Source organism: Grampus griseus (assembly GCF_964374135.1).
Source record: "Grampus griseus genome assembly, chromosome: 21".
Lineage (NCBI taxonomy): Eukaryota > Metazoa > Chordata > Mammalia > Artiodactyla > Delphinidae > Grampus > Grampus griseus.
This window is the reverse complement of record NC_139015.1, coordinates 7,120,218-7,134,329: the sequence shown is the minus strand read 5'-3', so window position 1 is coordinate 7,134,329 and position 14,112 is coordinate 7,120,218.

The window sequence follows — 14,112 nt, the reverse complement described above, 5'->3', positions numbered from 1 at the left end:
AATTAGTGATTTTGTTTCCCTTGGCTATATTCCCAGAAGTGAAGTTGCTGGATCATCAAGTAGTTCTAGTTTTAGCTTTTTTGGAGGAAATTCCACGCCCCTTTCCATGGTGGCTGTAGCCATGGATGTGTCCACCAACCCAAAAGCTCCTGGAACGTCATACATTAGGGGTTTTTTGGAGGCTTCATCACATCAGCATGACTGATTATTACTCATTCTCCAGCCCCCTTCCCCTCTTCAAAGGATAGGGGTGAAAGTGAAAGCTCTTAATTTCTAATCATGCTTGATCTTTCCTGTGACAGCCCTCACGCAGGAGCCCACCAGCAGTCAGCTCGTGAGAACAAAAGATGCTTCTACCACCCAGGAAATTCCAAGGGATTCAGAAGCTCTTGTAAGGTGATCCTATCACTCCCACTGCTTAGAAAATCACACAGGTTTTAGGAACCTGAGTCAAAGACCGAATATTAGCAGAAAGTGGGAGCAGAGGCAAATATGTGTATTATTTCACAAGAAGGAAGTCTGGAAGCTCTCCCAGTTCTACTCTCTCCTGAGCAAAGCACTCAGGAAAAGCACCAGAGTCCTGCTACACACCTGAAGCCCTGGGGAAGACATGGTCTCCTGCTAATTCTTCAGCAGTTGAAAGAAGAATAGGTTTCAGAATATAGCAAATGATACATAAGTGCATTAAAAAGAAGGCGTGGTTGTCCCACAGACCTTGATGGGACACTATTCAGGGTCAAGCTGATGGGGCCTCAAACTGTAACTGCAATTTTTTATTCACAAGGTAACACCTGTAGCTTTATACCTGAAAATGAGGTGGTTCCCCCCAAAACACAAATCTCCAGGTCAGACGCCACGCTCATCACTGTACCTCCATCACATAATACCATGTATGGCATCTTGTAGCTGCTTCATGAACATCTTTTGAATGACAAGACGCGATGAGACACAAAATAAGAGTGAATACGTTCAACTAAAATGCATGAAGTGGAAGTAAAAGTGGAAAGTTTAAATGTGTTATATTACATAACCATTGTTCTTCTGTGGGAAGAAATGAGTCTGAGAAAGAAAAAAAGGATAAGCAAATAAATAAAAGAAAAAAGAAAAAGCAAATAAACAAGTCAGTGTAATTTCCACCCTGGAGTCTATCAGGCCATCCGAGAAGGTGGGGTGAAGTTAGATTAAACTGTACCTTACAAAACTTATCTGAAAATATCCCAGGAAGGTGCCACAAGAAAAATGGGCCTAACACGTGCACCTCTAATTCACACGCATCTGTAAGTCAGATGGGGTCTCTGACCTGCTTTAGACTTTCTCATTGAAAGTGATGAATCGGGGTATGAGAGCAGCTGAGACGTGGCTGGAATTACTTGGTACCTAAGCTGCATATTTTAGAGCTGATGTTTACTTTGACCTGCAAGGGCAGCCCTGACCATTCTTATTGATTAACACATCTCTTTCAGGGGCTCAGATACAGATCCTGGGTCTTCTGAGGGTTTTTTTTTTTTTTTGGAGGTAACAGTAAAACTGTATTTGGCCATCGCCAAAAATTATAAAGAGCCTGTACAACAGAGAAATGACTTACAATGCCAACAGCAGGGAGACCTGATATCGTGGAGGGGTTAAGAGATGTATTAATAGAGAAAACAGCACGACTTGCCAGGCAAGTCACTCTGTTGGTCCATCATCTGCCATGTGTATGATCTAGGAAACTCTATGGGTAGCCAAAAAGCGCTGATTAGAACAAACAGATGATAAGGTATTGACAGACGAAGGCTGGGATAAAACTCACAAATCAGAACATTTCAGCTTCCTCCTAAACATACAGTGCCCAGAGCAGTAGAGTTTACGGTGATTACACAGTAACTGATAAACAATACATTTTGAGTCACACAATTCTGATGTGCTCACGCTGTACTGGCCATCGTTCCCACGCAGCCAGCACAGAGTTGATGCTTAATATATATTGATGATTAAATGAGTAAAGATGAACGACTTAAAACTGAAAAAATATTGAAGTACAGGATGAAGGAATATCGGAATTGACAGAGATAAACACTGTCACAGCTACTATCTATAAACAATTAACAGCTGTGTTAATCTAACTAACTTTCTGTGTGTTTCAGAGTTTGAAAGCAATAAAAACTTGAACTGCTTTCTTTCTATAAGCCTATGTACTTCAAATTATCTTAGTCACTTGGGTATTTAAGTTCCTGTTTGGCTGGCTGTCATTCATTGAGTAGTTTGTCCATTCATTCACTTACATGTTCATCTATTCATTCACTCATTCATGCATTCATTCACACATACGTGCGTTTTTCATACCTTCCACCCCCACCCTTTCTCTTTCTGTCTCCCTCCGCTTCCCGATTTCTCTGGAAATTTGGAAAGCTGCATGCTGCTTCCTCTTTACTGTGCTTTCATAGTAGAAAGCCCCTCATAACAGCAAACTGGTGTAGCCACTTTCCCTCACACCAAAACTTTGCCTGGAAGACCCCATGAAAACATTTGCAAAGCAGCCAAACTCAGAACTGTCCCTTTGTTTGCCATCTTCTTAAGCCCTAAGAAGAGCTTTTGAGACTATCCCTGTTTCTATGAATCACGTTAAATATCATGTTAGTCACACCATAAATGAATCCATAGCTACAGAAAAATAGAAAAGAAGCTCACGTCAAACAGAGAAAAATAAAGAATGCCAATTCAAATAAATGTCGGAATCATTAGTAAACAGGATGGGAAAATGCAGTCATCTTCCTTTCCTAGCATTTATATGCTGCTGAGAGAGAAAAACAATTAGCCAAAAACGCTAATAGGAAACATATAACACCAATGACAATATCCCTGAGTCACAGTGATAATACGACGGTCCTCTGTAAGGGGACTTCTCTCGCCTTCCTTGCTTTTTACTTTAACTATTAAACTGGTGCGTGTTTCATGTTTTCTTATTCTTCTGGGTTTCAGAATCTGCATACACACTGGGTTTGCCAAAAAAAAATCATTTACCTGCAGAAAATTTATTCCTGCACTGTGCCCACAGGCATTCTTAGAAATAGATGATTTCATTTCGTAAGTGTACACTTTAATGAGTGGTCATGGAAGACTTCTAAGCAAAGAAATAACAGAGTTGTGTTCTACGAAGATTTTGGAAGCACACTGTGTTTCTCTAGAGGTGGGATGAATTTAAATTATGTTTAAATCATTGTTGTACCTAATTCATAAAGCTTTGTGGCATGACATTGCAGTACCAGAGGACTATCTGTACGTAGTAATACTTTCTACTTGCAGAGTGCTTCATAGTTAAAAATACTTTTTGTTATCTCATTGTATCTTCACAATTACCACACGAAAGGGGTAGCATCATCCCCATTTATAAATATAGAATAAATTAAGTTTCAGTCATGAAAGTTTTCGTATACATCATAGTTAGGAGAATTAGCACCAGAATCCAGGGGTTGTGAAACCAAGATCTCATGTGTTGTTAATGGCTATATTACTGAAACATCAGCAAGGGAGGAAAGGAATAGGAGACACTGGAAATAACAACGAATCAAAGTAAAATTTAAAGAACACAGGTACCTAAACTTAAAGAATTTAGGGGCAACTCATTGCTTCTACTTCTATTCTACTCAAACACATAATTTCACTTTAAGAAAAAATAAGCATTAACTTAGCATATTAGGTGGGAGATTACCAGGAGGGAGCCACCAGTACTTGGGCCAGATTCAATGCTGTTCTCCTTCAACTTTGACATGAGAACTAGCACATTTAGGTCTCTAGTTTTTTGGGTTTTTTTTTTTTTTAATCTTTTTCATTATCAGACTCTACTGGTGTCTGCCTGAAGACCATGCCCTACAGGTACCTAAAAGTTTAGGGAGATGGGCCTTTGGCTCAAAGGCTGCCATGCTTTTCACAAAAGCCACTGTAGTTATTTGACTAGCAAATGCATCCAATTCAAAACAGAGTGAATTTTAGAAGGAAAACCCCTTGGGCGTAGGCAGGACTTTAAGACACCGCATTTTAGATTCCCAGCCCTCACCTTCTCCAAGTTACTCAACGAACACTAACCTAGGCACTGTTGTGAAGTTTTACAGATGTAATTAAGCTCCCAAATCAGCTGACCTTAAGATACATTACCTGGGTAGTCCTGACCTAATCCTATGAGTCCTATAAAAGCAGAAAGTTTTCTCATGTTGGTTGCAGAAGACAGACAGACTCTGGCCAGCCTGGGAGGAAGTATAGGTGTTGTGAACCACCTATGAGGACCACATGGCAAGAACTGTGGGGAGCCCCTAGACGCTGAGAGCGGTCCCCAGCCAGCACCTGGAAGGAAAACAGGGACCTCAGTCCAACAGGTACAAGGAAATGAAATCTTGCAACAACTGGTGAGTTTGGATGTGGCCTCTGAAGACGAGGTGAGAACCACGGCCTCAGCTGCATCTTGATTTCAGCTCAGTCTCCTGAACAGATAATGCAGCGATGTACACCTAGATTCCTGACGCGCAGAAACTGTGAGATCGCGAGTTTGTGTCATTTTAAGTCACTCAGTTTGTGTTCGTTGGTTATACCCCAATGCAAAAGAAATACATCTTTTGTATTATAAATAACAAAGCAGGTCAAGAAAGATTATTATTTGATTCAAGGTCACCTAGCTAGCTGGTGACACATCTGGAGATGAAACTAAGGTTTCCTGACTCTTAGTACAATGTTTTTCGTTCTTCCCCGCTTTGGTACACTCAGAATCTCCTCTTACTCTCACATGCCTTCAAGGCGCCTCTTCCCGACTGGATCTCTGGTATTACCTCTTTTATTTATCCTCTGATGGTTAATTTTATGTGTCAACAGGGCTGGGCCACAGGGTGCCCAGGTATTCGGTCAAATATTATGCTGGGTGTTTCTGTGAGGGTGTTTTTGGATGAGTTTACCATTTGAATCAGTAGATTGAGTAAAGCAGAGTGCCCTTCCCAATGTGGGTGGGCCTCGTCCAATCAGCTGAAGGCCTGAATAGAACAAAAAGGCTGATCCTCTCATGAGTAAGAGGGAACTCCTCCTGCCTGACTGCTTTTGAACTGGGACATCATTTTTTTCTTGCCTTTGAACTCGAGCTGAAACATCAAATCTTCCTGGGTCTTGAGAATGCCAACTTTTGGAGTAGAACTTACACCATCTACTCTCCTGGGTCTTAGCTTTTTGACAACAGATCTTGGGACTTCTCAGTCTCCATATTCACATGAGCCAATTTCTTATAACATTTTATACAGAGATATAGATGAGATAGAGATATATAGATATAAGGATTTCTATCATAAAATGATTATGTATGTAAAATATGTAGATGATTACGTATTATATATAAATCACACATACATACATGATTCATTATAAGGAACTGGCATTTACACACACACACACACACACACACACACACACACAATTAGTCCTGTTTCTCTGGAGAACCCTAACACACCCTCCTTCCCTTATCCCAGCTTGAAATACTTACATACACTTCTCATTCGACAACACCCATACCCACACCCGAGGCCGTGCCCTCGGCCTTGACCCACTGCCAAAGTCTTAGTGAAGAACAAGGCAGTTTCATAACTGTGACATGTGCCTGGCCGAGCTGGGATCACTTAAGAAACAGAGACAGTGGAAACAGCATAGCACTTCAGAGTTGGCCAGTGGCCCCAGATTCATCCCACCGTCAGTCTCTTGAACTCCAAACCTGCGAATCTGGCATGTCTCTCCACATCCCTTCTCACGGTGTTCTCCTCTTTTGCTGGTTCTCTTCCTTGAGTTTCTGTTTCTACACTGTACGCTTAGTGTTGTTTACTTTGCTGACATGTTAACCACCAGGACCCCCACACGTGACCTTGACGGCTTTAATTACATGGAGCAGTCCATATATCACTCATCTTTAGAACATCACGTCAGCTTAGAGGAATACGTATATTTACCTATTAGTGGTTGTTGTTCTTACTAGTGTCAGTTGGCATTTCAATATAATTTTAGTTGAATCAACTAATAAGAACCTGCTGTATAGCACAGCAGGTTCTTATTAGACCCTCCACTTCGCTGTATAGTAGAAACTAACACAACATTGTAAAACAACTATACCTCAATTAAAAAAAAATGTTTTTTGAGAAAATGCTTCAATTAAAATATACTTTTGGTTTGCCAACAATAAATTTTTTAGAATCACAGATCATTACATCTCAATTAAAAGTACCCATCTTTGAATGTGGTAATGCTAACAGCCATCAGACGTAAAAAAGATTACGCCCCAAGCTGAGGTTCAGTTTAATACAAGAGCTGAAATATAAGTGCAAGTTCAAATGAAAGAAGAAAACTATATTAATCTTACTTATGGGTAAACGTATAAAACCCAAAAGGTATCCAATCCCAGAGTATTTTCAGTGCTTAAAACAGATTTTTTAGAACCTCACATTTACTATGTCCTTAAATTTTCTTAAGGGATTTGAATTTCAGTTGTATTTATCAATCTAAAACACTTCTACCCACTGATTTTTAGATGATGGCTTGAATTACATGATACTGAGTCATAGTCAATTTGCAAATATGTACATATAGCATAACTTTCTTTTAAAAGTTAGTAACATACAGATTAGCCAATTGAAAAATAACTAACTTGCTTTTATCAGCAGTTTTAAATAACAGCTAATCAAAGGGTAGACAATCATTTTTCTCTGAACAAAAAACACTTGTTTCATTAAGCAACATGTTGACAGCTCATGATAAATTTAAAAAACAAATACAAATTTTACAAGCACATTAACTGTTAACAAAAAATGCAAAAGAAGATACTTTTGAAAAGGGTGATTGCTTCATGTAGATAATTTTTGTCACATTTACTTGAAATACACATGAAAGAGCACTGATGTTGAATAAGTTATCATAGAAATCCAACTTTAATTTCTATAATACTACTACTTATGACTATATCAAAAGAAAAAGATTACAACTAGCAGATGAAGTGGAAATAACAGATCAAATAAACTGATGTTAAAAGCGTAAGCAGAGTATTCAAAGAACGTTTTCATCCTTAAAGACACATTTTTGTTGAAACAAGATAGGAAAAAGTTACATATATTAACTCCTCAATTGAAATTTACACAGAGTACCCTATTGAAGATCTCTTCCTCCATCTATCTACTGCTTCTAGAATAAATTACTTCTTTTTAGCAAGATAGAAACACTTTGCTTCCTAACATGATTCCAGTGAAAACTATGCAAAAATTTAAGTGTCTTACAACATGGAAATCTCTAGCTTCAACCTGGTTAAGAAGTGAAAATATTCCAAACAAAATTTTTAACTTATGAAGAGAATCCTTGTGCCTTTTTTACTGCTTTTTAATGTTACTGATGGAACTTAACAAGCATGTAATAACCCATTTGTTTTCTGAGCTCTGAGTTACCCAAATCAGCTAATAACCAACTTGTGGTGAAATTCTTATAGATTATTTAGTTTCTATAGTAACTCATGAAATTGATTTCTAGGAATGTCTTCTCCAATGCCAACAAAAGCCAACTTGTTGTGTAATAGGGAAGAACAAATCTGACTCCATATTAGATCTGTTCCTTTTACTTTAGCCTTTGTGCTCTGTTGTTTGTGTTAGGCTGGCTCTGCACCTTTTGTAAAAGAATGTTGCCTACAGCCTGAAATATACAGGAGAGCCCATTCTCAGGGCTCTGATCTTTAAGAGTCCATTCATATAGAGATAAGAAGTTGCAGAACAGAGAATAACATGTGTCTTGCTGGAAGTTTACAGAAATATCATGACCTGACCTAGGCAGACAGCTGCAAGAACAAAGGATTCCTACACCAAGAAGGTTGCCACATCCAACCACACCCCTCCCTCACCTGGCCTTTAAAAGTGCTTTGCTGAAATCCTTTGAGGAGTTTGGGGCTTTGGGGGCACGATCCACCTGTCTCCTTGCATGGCCCTGCAATAAACCTTTCTCAGCTCCAAACTCGAAGTTTCAGTTTGTTTGGCCTCACTGTGTGTCAGGCACAGGAAACTGCATTTGGTTAACAGTTGCAGTGTGTACAGAGACCCTGCCTCAAGTGTTTCCTTCATGTACAGCCTCCTATCAAGAAACGTCAAAGCGCATTATGTGGTTTAAGACTATTGCCAAATCATCCAAAGAACAAACAAAAGGTGAAATTGATAACACTACTGCGTTCTTCCAGAGGCTGTCCAGCAGCTCTGATCTCAGCAGGAGAGCACATCCTAGATAGAAATGGAGGTCTGTGCAGCAATGAGTGTCCTGTTTGGGGAGGGGACAGTGAGATTCCTTGAGGACCTCGGATCTTGTTCCATGGAGAGTGTCACAGGATCATCTGATTAGGATGGATTCTATTAACAAATAAATAAATAAATCTAAACCACTGAAAACAAGGCTGTGTAACAGGGTGTCCATCAGGACTGCAGGTAAAGTGTATTGCGTTTCACTACTTAGCTGTAGATATAGCTTCTCCAGCATGAGATCTTTTTTTTTTTTTTTGCGGTACGCGGGCCTCTCACTGTTGCGGCCTCTCCCGTTGCGGAGCACAGGCTCCGGACGCGCAGGCTCAGCAGCCATGGCTCACGGGCGCAGACGGGGGCACGAACCCGTGTCCCCTGCATCAGCAGGCGGACTCTCAACCACTGAGCCACCAGGGAAGCCCGAGATCTTTCTTATGTCAGCAATGGAGTTAAGCTTTCTTTTCTTTAACTACCTAGAGAATTGTTCATCTATATTATGATATTTATCATCTTGAATCTTATATTCAAGATTCATAACTAGATGATAACTTTAGGTCTTTGTTTTTCTGATTCATTTTGAATTCCCCATAATGCTTACCCTGCATTACAGACAACAGACACTCATTAGTTATTTGTTAAGCAAGCTAATAAAAGACTCTCATAATCTCTTAAATATTGAGAGTCTAAATACAGCCACTTTCCATTGCACCTTTAGGTCAGTTCATTCAGATACCAAGGTGTTTTTCCTCTATCATAAATGACCCCCATTTAGGGTGTCTTGTCATAATAGGATAGCAGGTGCCTATATTGTCATGGTCTTCTGATAAATTCTAAATATTTCTCATTCTATGAGATTCCTGTTGTCTGCTCAAGACAATGGAATAATAGTATGTATGGTTTATAGATTTTCATAGAAAAATACAATTTTTTATTCTAAAGGCAAGAAAGAAATAGCATCACAAAGCACATATTTAAGAGTGGTGTATATAAAACCACCACTGGATAGAAAAAAGTATCCAAGGAGGAAAATCATAAAACATGGTGACACATTTACATAACTGCTTTCTTCTGTTTTCACTGTAGGTCACGGAGGAGAGGACATGCATAGGATGCACTCTGTGTACTCATTTCCTCTCACCAAGCTCTCAGAACCTCTAATTTCCTACTTTATAGCCCCTCCAACGCAATTTACCCAACACCAAGGAGATAACCTTCAGAGTAAAAAACCCATAATAAATGTTTACTGATTCAAATAGCCATACCCAAAGCCAATTAAAATTAACAGAGATAAAGCTGGTCATAAAACAGCTTTATGACCTTGAACTAATAGAAAATTTTTAATAGTTGATTTATCCTTCACATGAAAAGTTCTGATTTAAGAATCATTAATCAGAAACATGTTAGCCACCATGATGTGTACGTCCTCCAAAATCTCAGAGGCTTATTAACACAATAGGTGTACTTCTTGCCCACAGGAAATTCAAAAAGGGTGTTCTTGGTTGTCATGTAAACTTCCATCTGGTCAGAAAAGGACCCAGGCTCCTCCCTCCTCTTAGCGTTCCGAGTCCTTGCATTCCGACAATGGTTGGAAAGATCATGTTCATCACTTCTACTCCATCCCACTGGCTGGAAATCAGCTATATGATGACCACACCCAAGAAGGGAGTATAATAACTGTATGACCAGAGAGGAAAGAAGTCTGGTGGAGAGCCAGACAGTCACTGACACATAAATGACTTGCCTGCTCCTCCTTATATTTTAACATCTGTCATTGAAGAGGTCTAATATTCCTTTGACCAAAGTTCCTCATGAATACATGAGGATTCATGGATGAAACCAGCACAGAAACTATACTCTCTCAGAGGTACTTCTAATTTGTTCATCAATTCCTTTCCTCAATCTTCTTATATTTTCTTGAAAATTTGACTTATTAACATATGTAATCCTCTCCCATGACAAACACGTGTAGTTGCTATCACTTGTCAAGATGTCCCACAGATACAATGGTTTGTTGTTGTTGTTGTTTTGTTTTTTTTAGAAACTGTCAAAAGAAATTTTTTCTGTGAACATATTCACTTGAAACACAGCTTTGTTCCGACAGCTGTATCGGCCGTCACCTCTGAAGCCAGATCAGCACCCAGCCCTCTGAGGGCACCTGATACTCGGATGCACGCTCCCCGTGTTCTTTCCAAGTCAAGTCAGAATGACTTCAGCTCAGGTCGGGTTCTCACTTGCTGCCTCATAAAGCTGTCCTCGACATAATTTAGGAACCATCTGATAGCTTTAGTTATAACCAACAGATGTCTAGGTAGTTAAATTCCCCTGGAGTATGAGGCCATACAATTTGGAACTCTTTGAAAGTGGTCCCGTATTTTCCATTGTTGCTATTTGCCTAGTCCCAAGAGACTCTACCAGATGCCAGAGATACCCCTGGAGTTTCTTCTCTCCTCTTCATTCTTTACATCCTCTCCTAACACCCAACAATTTTTTTTATTACCCAACTACAGTCCCTTGGCAATACAAGTCAAAATAGCAACCTGAATATAACTAATCCCTCCTCAAAAGGTGAAAAGGATTCACGCGTGACATCTTTTCAGTATGTTACACAAGACACAAAAGGAAGATGATGTTGCTTCATTATACTGAACCAGCATTTTGAGAATTCAGAAGGAAAATAGCACTCTTATAATCTAATAACACGACAATGTACCAGTATGCAATAATATTAAAGTTTATGTCCTCTGTTTCAACCTTCAAAATGAGAATGCATAGGAAAAAAGTAATTTGGACTTTTAACAGAGGCAACTGAGTTTTGCTACCTCTCCACGTACCTTATTAATTATCCTCTATGTGCTCTTGTTTGCATTGATTTCCACTGTACCACATGAACTGTCCATCATTGACTGGGAATGCAACATCCCTTCTAATCTTCTAAAATCCTCTCTCCCACCCTGCTCCTCACACAAACACAAACACCCAACAACTCATACAGCCCTCCACAATCCACACTATACAGAACCGGCATTAAATTGAGTCAAGGGTACAGATGCCAAGAACCCCATGCCCTACCTTGTGGGGCAGGATATTTTAACCAACATTTATCTGTGATGCGATCTTGATTTGCCAAGAAGAAACAGACTCAATCCAGAAATTAGAATCTGAGTATAATGAGAACCTGACGATCCTTTCACTAAGACAGAAGGAAAAAATATTATTATAGGATCATAAAACCAACTATACGAGAGTGAACTCTAAAGAGGGGCCAAAAATTCTAGGCAATATTCTCCACTCACAGAACAAACACAATTCATTAGGATGAGATGCATTTCCTCTCGCTGAGAAGATATGAGATCAGTTTTATTTTGGAGCTCCTGTTTATCACACCACACACAAGATTTTCAAATTCACAGGTCATGTTTCCATAGACACAATCATCTAATTCACCTATGTACTGCATAAATTAAACATCAAAATAAATAGCGCCTATTAAACAGTATATTTGTTTTAGAATTTCAATATTCACTAAATGGACTGAGTTTTTGAGATTTTTAGGAGAATTTTTCTTCAGAGAGATTGTTTTACCCAGCTCTCCACAGCACTAAAATAGAGCTATACGAGAAGTAAAGGAGCATGTTGTGGGATAATGGTTCTTCTTGTATTTCTGGGACCTAATATAAGGGCAGGTACACAGTAGGCACACAGCAAAAATTTCTTGCCTTTCAAAAATTATCTTGAGGACATTATGCTAAGTGACGTGAGCCAGATGGAGAAAGACAAATACCAGGTAGCCTCACTTATATATGGAACCTAAAAGAAACAAAGTCAAACTCACAGAAACAGAGCAGAGAAGCAGTAACCAGGGACTGAGGTGGGGTAAAGAGGGAGAGGTTGGTAAAAGGGTACAAATTTTCATCTCTAAGATGAAGAAGATCTGAGGATATAATGTAAAACATGGTGACTATAGTTGATGATACCATATGGCATAACTGAAGTTTGCTAAGAGAGTAGAACTTAAATGATCTCACAAAAAATAATTATGAATTTCTTGTGAAGGGTGCAGTGGCTTTTTGTTTTCATGAATGTTTACACTGGAGAACTCCTATCAACGGAAACTGCTTATGTGTACATATTGGTGTTTACAAATTGACTATCCATGTCTTTATTTGATCAAATAAAATTCACCTCAATATTCTTTTTATTTTAATTGAGGATACCATACATATTTAATAGAAACTTTATGCACTTAACTCACCTTTCACTCCTAAGCCACAGAAAATAAACAAGCTAAATATTAATTAGGCATTGGTGGAACTCTCTGCTGATTCTCCTGGGATTGACTTGGCATGTGGACACTGAAGTTGATTTTCTGAAAATATTGTATCCAATTCCTTGACTACAGTTCATCCAAATGCCTGAAGAAGAAACTTAAGTTGATGCCATTTATTTCTAAGCATCTTTCTTTCCATAGCTGTTTGTGGTCCTAAAACACAATTTACAAAGAAGTGTTTAAAAAAAAAAAACAGTGTTTATTACAGCCGCCCAGACTTAGGTGCACTATGATTCTTATCAGGAGGTGCCTTCCATAATCTCTTCTGTGTGGTTTCTAAATAATCTGTGATTAGTCACACACGTTTATATGATCAAGTAAGTTCAATAATACTAGATCTCTAGTTTGACCGTATCATACTCATGCACCTGCTTTTTCCAGACAGAACTGAGGGAGGGTGAGTGGCCACCTGTTGCTCAGGCTTCTGTCTTCATACTCAAAGCTGCTATGTACCTACTCTTCATTTTAAACACCCTTAGGAATAATGCAGTTGAGAGAGAATTTCACAACATTTTTTTCTATAACAGTCTAAATAGGAAGTTAATCGGGGTTTAATTTCTCCTTCATAAGCCCTCACAGGTTTTGCCCATGTGTTCCTCGCTCAGGCAGTGAGACCTGAAGTGTGGGAGAAGGGGGGAGAGGCTGAACTTCCAGATACCTCCAAGCACCACCCTACCCCCCACGAAATAAGTGATACCAGAGAAGTCCAGGATTTCTTTTTAGTACGCTAAGTCCTCTACATCCAAAGAGTTCCATTCCGAGAGTGTGCTCATAAGTCCCATTTGTTCATAAGTCTAACAAAGTTAGTCTAGGTACCCAACTAACACAATCGGCTATATAGTACTGTACTGTAATAGGTTTATAATACTTTTCACACAAATAATACATAAAAAACAAACACAAAAAGTAAAGAAAACATTTTAAACCTTACAGTACAGTACCTTGAAAACTACAGTAGGACAGGATAACAGCTGGCATCCAGGGGCTGGCATCAAGTGAACAGGCAAGAAGAGTTACTGTCTGGAGGAGGGAGAGGAGGTGGGAGATGGTAGAGCTGAAGGATCCTCAGCAATAGGAGACGGAGGACAAGCTGCAATTTCACTCACACCTGACGCTGATGGAACGCACGTGCACATCTTTGAAAGTTCGCAACTTGAAGGTCCGTGTGTAGGGGACCTTCATATGTATATGTGTAGACAAACCAAGATCAAGAGGCCTCCCAATCTGCCCACCATGCTTCCTGGATTCACACCCCTCACACATCTCCTTGCCCACTTGGAAGGAAAAAGCCCTTCCCTTCCCTATCCTGTGTTTCCAATCCAAACAAGCCAAAAAAGGCAATTATAAAGAACAAAGTTTAATGAAACAGGAAACAAATATAGCATAGAAAAAGGCAGCCATGCTCAACTGATTGTTTTTGAAAAGCTAATAAAATCAATACACCCTTAGTAAGACTAACAAAAAATTAAAATAGAAGGCACACAGTACCAATATCAGAAAAAGGAAAAAAAAACACTATAG